Source organism: Triticum dicoccoides, chromosome 6B (assembly GCF_002162155.2).
Source record: "Triticum dicoccoides isolate Atlit2015 ecotype Zavitan chromosome 6B, WEW_v2.0, whole genome shotgun sequence".
NCBI lineage: Eukaryota > Viridiplantae > Streptophyta > Magnoliopsida > Poales > Poaceae > Triticum > Triticum dicoccoides.
The window spans coordinates 713,988,046-713,997,513 of record NC_041391.1 but is presented as its reverse complement, the minus strand read 5'-3'; the positions used below and the strand labels follow the sequence as shown (position 1 = coordinate 713,997,513).

At 43.9% G+C, this 9,468-nt stretch overlaps 1 pseudogene; it reads left to right on the top strand.

The window, feature by feature from the left end:
- The window catches only part of LOC119321615, a 15,244-nt pseudogene that overhangs the window by 3,673 nt on the left and 2,103 nt on the right, over window positions 1-9,468 (top strand).

The window sequence follows — 9,468 nt, the reverse complement described above, 5'->3', positions numbered from 1 at the left end:
ACTCGAACTCCTCCTCCAGATCGACTGCATCCGGAGGTAGCCCTGCAGCGATTCGGGCTTCGCGCCTAGCCCGGATCTTCTCAAGGAGCTCGAGCCGACGCTCCGGCGTCAGAAATGGCTCGCTCCTCACCCGGCGGCGTGGGGCATATGGCTACTTGGCGGACGGGTGGAGTGGAAAGTGGTGGCGACGGACAGAAGGAGGAAAATGTGGATGAATGGTAGAGTTTCGGTGCCGCCGGTCGACTTAAATAACCGGGCAATGCACTATGCGGCTCGTCAGAGCTGCGCCACGCGGCACCACCGGTCCAACGGAGGGGACAAGCTTCGGACTGCCAGATTTGAGGGTGTTTCCGGCTGGGAAACCCTTCGTCAGTCCGACGTGGCGGGCGTGCCCGGGCCCCATATCCGCCTCATATTTGAGCTAGATATGGGGGGTGCCGGTCAGCCCGGGTGTTTGAGACCTGTTTGAGACGTCCATCTAAGTCAGAAAAATATGACCGATCAGTGACCGAGAGGCCCGCACGGGCGTATAAGGCAGGTTTGAGAGGTTCGGCTATAGATTTTCTGAGAAGCGGAGGGACAATTTTGAGGCGTCTATGAAACCTAATCAAAACTTGCCTTCTCACACGACAAAGAATACATCAATTATTTGATTCTTAGCTTTTGGTTGCACCGACAGCACGTTACAACTGAACAATTTGTGTTTTAACCATTTGTAGTTCTTTTGAAATTAGTTCGTAGCGAAAGGTATGATGATATGTTAACGATCATCCCCATTTTTGTACATCAGTCGGTCACTGCGCGTCGTGACACAAAACATGAGCATGGTACGTATTAGGATGAGCATGTGCCAGGCCCAGGTTGAATAATCATGGGAAGTCCCAGGTTGAATAGTGCCTGGCACATCTACAGCAGTTTCGGGATAAATAATGTGCCTGGCACATTTGCTACATGCTGGCAATCATGTGACCGCGCCCGATGTCCTGTACAAGGCACAGGATGCAGACGCATGGTGGAGTTTCAATGGTAAAGTGTTTATTATGTACGAGGACCATGATTCATTTCCATGTGCCAGGCTCATTTACTGTTATTTAAAATTTCTAAACAGAAACTCGTTTACTTTATCTTTTTAAAAAGGTTCACTGTGCATTTAGAAAATGTTCACGGAGTATAAATAAATTCTTTGTAAATTTTAGAAAAAAGATTTGTACCATTCAAACAAATCTTCTTGACATTTAAAAAATGTTTGCATGTTAAAAAGTTTAAAATTATGTTCATGGCATTTTATAAAATGTTCACCGCATTTATAAAAGGTTAATGTTGTGTAAAATATCTGTTCACCCAATTTTTGAAAAATGTTACAACCATTATAAAAACTATTAGTGACATTAAAAAAATATTCACATGTATATAAATTCATTCACGAGATTTAAAAAAATGAAATATAAAAACTACTCCTTCCATTCTATAATATAAGGACTAGTGTCAAAAACGCTCTTATATTATTGGACGGAGGGAGCAGTTCACATAGTTTGAAAATATTGTTTGTAGCACTCAAAACATTTCATGGAATTTAAAAAAAAATCACATGTTTAAAAATATGCCTTGTGAAATTTTCCAAAATTGTAGGAATTTAAGAATAAATCCACAGATCTGGCCAACCACTATCCAGAATTGGTTGAACCAGCAAAACTCATCCTAAGGAAATGCCATGGACTACCTCTTTGCTATAGTCACTATAGGTGGTTTCTTGGCGGGCCAACCAACAAAAACTGTCGCGGAGTGGAGGAAATTGAATGAGCATATTAGTATTGAGCTAGAGATGAATCCAAAGCTTGAGGTCATAAAAACAGTCCTTATAAAGAGTTATGATGGCTTACCCTATTACCTCAAGTCTTATTTTTTGTACATGTCCATCTTGCCGAAGACCGCAATGCTAGTTGGAGACGATTGGTGTAACGATGGATCGCAGAAGGTTACTCGCATGATAGATCCGGAGCGGACAGATACTTCATGTCAACAATCAATTTACATCATATAAGGATTTGACTCCTGCGAGATTTTTTCTACAAAAGGAGGATGGCCCCCGGCCTCTCCATCAGAACGATGCACACAGCTATATATTATTAATAAAGCAAAATCCAGCAGCCGGACAACCTCAACTCGGAAACAAAGCGAAAAACAAACCTTGAGGGTGTATACCTCGCGACAGTAACTCACCAGATAGCCACTAACACTATGTTACAGACACATTCGAAACGAAAAATGCACATCTCCTATGCTACGCCTTAAAGAAGGAATAGCCGCACGTGCGCCGATGATGGCGAGTCCACCACAAGTTTGAACTCCGGATTCTCATCCCCAAAGCCAAGCTTCGGCCCACCACCTTCAGCAAGGACACGACGCAGGTGCGTGTCGACATAGCCCGATCAGAGATCTTGTGTTTCCACCAGAGTGCATAAACTCGTCGTTGAAGCCGTCTATATCATTCACCCTTATCCGTCTATCGACGCCTCGATAGCTGGATAGCTCTAGAGAAGACAACGGAAGACAAAGACGTCCTATACCGCCTGCCTCCCACTACTTTCGCATCACCTTCAATCCAACAACAACAGTCCGGAGGAAAATCTTGTTTTCAGGCTAGATGAAGGTTGCAGGTCGAACACTCATCGTGCGGTGCGTCACCTTGCCATAAGCAGAAATCGGAAGGGAGATGAGCACGAGTTCGAGTGCACTATGGAGCAATCGTGTATAAAGTCATTGACGGTGTATGGCAAGTACATGCCATTTTACATTTTTGATAAGATGAGGCTTCTTCGGGTGCTGGACCTTGAAGATACAATAGGTCTAACTAATCATCACCTTGAGATTGTCGGGAAGCTTATTCATCTAAGATTCCTTTCTCTAAGAAGGTGTTTGGACATCTCCGACCTTCCAGATTCTATGGGTAACCCAAGACAAGTCGAGACATTGGACATCAGATATACACGAATATTGGTGCTGCCCAAAACCATCACCAAGCTAAGCAAACTACGTTATCTGCATGCTGGCGTGAGTTATGGTGTTAAGGTGCCATGAGGGATCAGGAAAGTGAATACCCTGCACAAGCTGCGGTATGTGAACCTTCTGCAGGGGAATGCCGTCATGCAGGAGATAATAAGTCTAACTGGGTTATGCAAGCTAGGAGTGTTTGGCATCAACACGAAAAATGGCCCGGAGTTCTGTTTAGCCATTTCCAGACTCAGCTGTCTTGAATCTTTGTCAGTTCGGTCAGGAAAAAGAAGATCTATATGATTGCTTGCATGACAAGTTTGGGAAAGGGTGGCCCTAAGAAGGGGATGTCAACAGTTACACCCAAGGCATCACCTGCAAGGAGAAAGCACCATTGATGCATTTCAACGGATGACGGCAAGCACACAGCCGGCGCACAGATGGGCCAGCAATGCCACAATTATCCTAACATGCTGGGAAATTTGGCAAGAGCGGAACCGGGGTGTGTTCAGGGGGAAGACACCTTCCGCGAGAGACATCGAAAGGGCCATCGAGCAGTCCATTGAGATGTGGCGGCAAGCTGGAGCAATGCACCTAGAGAGCCCCTTTTGGGATCCACCGTGAGGATTAGAGCATAAGTTCTCTCCAAGGTTTATAGTGTTGTAACCAAAGCTGGTCCTAGGACCCTCACCCCACCCTTTGTATTTTTTCCCACTGCTTTCTACTTATGAATGAAACGCCAGCAGCATGCTGGGTCTTTCAAAAAAAAAAAGAAGATATGTCTTGGCCTCCGGAAAAACTGCAAACCCTCAAACTGAGTGGCTGCCTAAATTTATTGCCAGAATGGATCAAGGGGCTCGAGAATCTTGTGAAGCTCAATCTAGAATTGACTGGGCTATTAGGAGATAGCGAAACCATGCAAGTCATTGGGAACCTACCAATTACCAAACCTATCCATTCTTCGTTTGCTGGACCGTGATATCGAAGAACCTATCAGAATGCTCATGGTATTCTATCTTGTTTGCATGCATGTGAAAATCGAATCGCTGCAGTTTGAGCCAACATCAATGCCGAAACTTGAGGTGTTGAGCCTGCGACTATTTGATTCTGCAACGGGCATTTTTGGGCTGAGATTTCTCCCAAGCATCAGGGAAGTACAGCTCATTGTGGAGTTTTACTCATTTCATATCCAACGCACTGAAGGTATAACACATAAAGAAGCACAAAATGAAGCAAGACGCAGGGAATACACAGTCAAGGAGGACATCGGGAAGCAGCTCGGCCGCAATAAAAATGGTCCCACTTTGAAGGTGCAGCATATGAGTCCTCGCCTCGTCGGGAACAAGAACAGAAGCAGTTTCTATTAAATTTTGTGCAAACATAACTGTTGTCTCTTCCTGAAGCATACGAGGACTTTTTATGCGGTTCTGCTTCAAACCTTCTTTTTCGACGATAAATGTAGTTGTTCAACCTCAACCTGTGCTTTGCAACTCAGAGGATGCAAGCAAGAGGAAGATGAAGCATGAGAAGCACGGGGAACTTCAAGTTGCAGGTGTTGTCGTCTGGTTTGTCAATTTCTCTTCTGTTTTCTTAGATGGCTGCTTCCATTGCTTTAATCTTGATTCAGTTATCTGCATGAGTGTTGTTTCCGTTTTGCATGTAGTTTAGTTGATCGAGTAGTTTGCCGAGCCGTTATACATCGATACGAGTCTTGGTTCATCAGGTGTGCAGGGTAGGCGAGATGCAAGAGATGGATGTAATCTTTGGCATCTCTCACACTATTGAAAGTACCATGCTTGATCATCAGGAATTGCTTCTGATTTTTGGAGCCCGATAGAATGTTCGGGGTTGTACAGTAAACAAGAGATGGATTTTTCGAGCTCTGTTTGCCCAGGAATTTCAACAGTCCATGGAAGCTACCTTGCTTGATTTTCAGTAGTAGTTTCCAACTTCTTGAGTCAGATGGTGTCTGCAAACAGCCAGCAGTACTTCACGCTGAACTCATAAGAGTCCACTCAACGCACTCTTCTTTATGTCTGGGAAACTTCAAGAATTTTTTGAGCACTTTGCTTTTTTCGATTCCCGCGGTCACGGTGTTTCCGTTGTGTACAATACAACAAAGGATGCCTCCATCTTAGCTATGTTGGTGCTGAAATTTTAGCAGCCCAGTCCGGTCATACCTGCAACTCCCAATGTTCCTGGCAATATCAATTTTTTGCTTTTTACACATAATATTAATTTCATGTTTTTTTGATGGGATTCAAATTTTTATTAGGGTATAGGCATATGTTCCGGCGAACAGCTATTCACAGTTTCACTGAATTTCGATTTTAAATTGTAATGTTAAGGGGGAGCTTTTCCCACCTGAATTGTATTCACTAGCACATATACCCTTGTGTTGCAATGGGAGGAAAAAATTGACGTGTAAGCACAATGCCCCATAGTGTCGGATTGAATCCGAAGAACATGCTAGTTGTCCTGTTCATCAAACTGTTCAACAACACAACATAGGGACAGTGGCACCTGGTGACATTAGAAAAAATGTACACATTAATTTATACATATGAGTGAAGATAAAAAAAATATACAAATCTCTGCCTTTTGCCCTTTGGGTCTCTCTCTCTCTCTCTCTCTCTCTCTCTCTCCCCCTCCCTCACTCTCCTGCCCTAAATACTACCACTAATGTGTCCAACTTGACTCTTCATATATAACATGGGTTGGGCCTGCCTTCGCGCTTCGACCTCTTGGGTTGGGTCGGGCCTTCGTCTTCCTTGGCAGTAGTAGTAGTTCCCTGACATCGTGCCCCTGTGCTGCTACCGCTGCTGTTTCCGCCTACTGCGTGCACATCAGGTCCAGCCCTTGCAAGGTTCACAACAGGCCAGCACCATGGCCTATGCTCCCGTGGTCGTTCTCGTGGCCAGCGTCGACATGGAAGCCATTGTTGTGCTCCAACTAAGGTTATTTGCACTCGTGCATGTATACTACTATCTCATCCTCACAAGGCAACATGCTGAGCCAGCTAGCCGGAGAGCGTGCATGCACGTCACGCTGTATGCAGAGAATGGGGACGCGAGAAGCATGCAGGAGGCGATGAGAAGAGATAATCATGGCTTGTGGGACAAGCGGGAGGGGTAAACGTGATTTCCTATATTTTTTCCCATCCAAACTTGGGAAATTGATTTTAGGGAAACCATTTTTTGTTAAGATTAGTCTGTACAATAATACCTTAGTCTGTACAATAATACCTTGTTTGGTCACTGAGGTAAGGATTGGCAAATCTGTGCTGAATGAGTGCTTGGGTACGCCAAATTCGCCACCACGTATTTGGTAGCTGGATTTCTCACTCAACAATTGGAAAACCGCAAAAATATTATATGTGGGCACATAAAAGTAGAAACATAGTAGAAATTTAAAACACTCACACAAATTTTAAAAGGTAAGCACAAACCCATTAGCAAATATATTTATCCGACATAAATCAGAATTCGTGAAATGGGTCCGTTCCATTCAGATTCTTGCAAGTTTGAGTACAAGTCAGAAGATACGGAACTCCTAGTTTTTTTTAGTGAAAACTAATATATTTCAGATTGGTTTTGATTTCATCCAGTCCAGTGTATGTAGTTTTTTTTTTAGGACATTCGTGCTCTTTGAACATCAATTCTCCTGAAAACATGTTGCCTCACATACAAATAACTTCATTTTGTAATTTATGTGTTTCATGAAAAATCTCGCCATGTCAGTTTGATCTTTTGCATGATACTAATTTTCCTCTTATAAATAGTCAGATTTTAATATAATTGCCACGGTCTTGGGGTCAGGATATGCACTTTGAGTAAATTAAACATCTAAAAACGCTCTTCGTGAGTCCTGGCTAATAAATCACATGCCTCACGCAAGTCCCAAGAACCCAGAACGTGTATGTATACTCCCCACCGTTGTATTATGCTAGTCAAACTTAGTGGCTAGGAGCACATATTATGTTCATTATCGCAGCGGGCAGACAGCTATTAGCATCAAACTTGTATTTTTTTCCACTACTTTCTTCAGGCCGTGATGTGGGTTGTCAGAGGAAGGATGCCACATGCATACTTGGTCCTAACTCCTAACAGCTCATGTATAGTTGTACCTTTTGAGGCATTTTTACAAATTTTACTTAAGCAGTACAATTTGCATAGGAGGGAAAAGACCAAACAGGATTAACCTAATCAAAACAAGGTACGAAGACACATCTACTCTCGAAAGCATAATCCCCCAATCATGAAGGATTTGATTTTGCATTTCATTTTTATATCTGTTGTCCGAAAGTGAAATATCATTTGCTCTCCTAGCGATAACATGTATAGTCGCTGTACCTACGAGAGGTTGCTCCTTTTTACTTATCTGGGTCTGATTCTAGGACCGAAATCATGTTCAGGATACATGACTGCACATTTTCAGCACCTTTTTAATTTTTTTTACTCCACTACCCTCTAGCTCTAGTGCATACAGGGAGGATGCCGACGTTGTAGCCTCTACGGAATTACAAATTAACGAGAGCCTGGTGCAGAGTTAACTAATGAGTCCCATTGTTGAAACTAACATGCAAGGACTTGTGGCCTGGCTGTCTTGATTAAAAATGGAAAAGTTGTGACCGAGTAATTTTTCACTTTTACCTAAACATGACCGACTGATGGATAGATCTAATTGTTTTTCTTTTAGAAAAGGAGGATAGCCCCTGGCCTCTGCATCATAGTGATGCATATAGCTATAAAAGAAGTTCTGCCTAAAAGAGAGCAGCTCCCATTATCCATCTAAACATGCATGGCCTAAGAGTCTGATGCCTGCGACTCAGATCCATTTCAAATCCGTCATCTTTGGTCATGACTTGGATGGGTACTCACATGCCTCTCGTGAGTCCCGATTCCTGAGAACTGACGACGTGCATCCAAGCCCGCATAGTGGATCGATAAATAGTCAAACTCTGTGTTCATTAGATGTATATTCTGTTCAGTGTTGCAGCTGGCGGACAGCTATTAGCATTTTCACTAAATTTAAATTTCAAGCTGTAATGGGTTGTTGATGGTGGAGTAAGGAGGTCACATGCAGCTGGCTTGGTTCATGCAATTGAATTTGGCGAGTGAGATTGTTCTTGCGTCTGTACAGCTAGCGTCCATACTTTATAGAAATACAAATTAACAATTGATCCTTGCACGAGAGGGTGATGAGGCTTCGCTGTATCTTGGAACGAGAGCCTGCTGCAGAAATAACTAATGAGTTCTGCTGCTAAAACTAATTAATATGCGAAGACTTGAAGCCTGCCAAGTAGTCTTGATAAAAAATGGAAGTTGTGAAATGATCGAGGTTGCTGACTAAACTTCTATCTATCTAAACAGGACCTCAGAGCCTGAGACCTGCATCTCAGATCCATCCACAAGCAAACACTCACCGGAGAGGGAGATAGACGGAAGCTCCATTGGTGCCGATGGAGGCGACGGCGCTGAGCATTGGCAAATCAGTGCTAAATGGAGCTATTTGGTACGCCAAATCCGCCATCGTGGAGGAGGTAGCTCTGCAGTACGGAGTCCATCGCAACAAGGCCTTCATCATAGATGAGCTGGAGATGATGCAGTCTTTCTTGATGGTGGCACACGATGAGCGAGATGAGCACAATAAGGTGGTGAGGACCTGGGTGAAGCAGGTCCGTGACGTGGCCTATGATGTCGAGGATGGCCTCCAGGACTTTGTCCTCCGCGTCCATGGGAAATCCTGGTGGCGCATCCCTCGCACGTTCCTCGATCGGCGCCATGTCGCCAATCAGGTGAAGGAGCTGCGTGCCAAGGTCAAGGACGTGAGCCAGAGGAACGTGCGGTACCACCTCATCAACTGTGCCTCCAAAGCTTCTGACCTCTCCATCACCACTGCTGCAGCCATGTTTGGTATCGATGAAGCAGGAACTCATGCCACAAGTCAGCATGAATCAGGATCAAGATTGGATCTTACTCAGCAAGAATAGATACCTGATTGTGCTTACTGAACTATCCACCATTGAAGAATGGCATCGAATAAAAACTTGCTTCCCAGAAAACAAACTGGGAAGCCGAATCATAGTGTCCACAGAGCATGTTGAAGTTGCAAGTTTATGCCCGGGCCAGGAAAGTATTGCATCGGGGCTCAAGCAATTGTCTGCTGAACAGACTATCTATGCTTTCTACCAGCAGGTACTACTTCAAATTCAAATGCAATTTTTTTGTTATTCATCTAGTCTGAAATATGGAGATTTTTATTTTTCAAAAAAGTCACCCCAGATATGAACCATTAAATCAGCTTGGTGTAGTGTGTAGTGGCCAAGATAATCACTGTGGAGCATTTCCAGGGCAGGGCCAAATTAATTTTATGTGTTCGGACAGAGTCGGGAAGGGGAAATTCCTGGTTTAATCCTTCGCAATCCAGAGCAGAGGGAATAGTCCTCTAAGGTGGAACGATCCACTTCTCTCATTC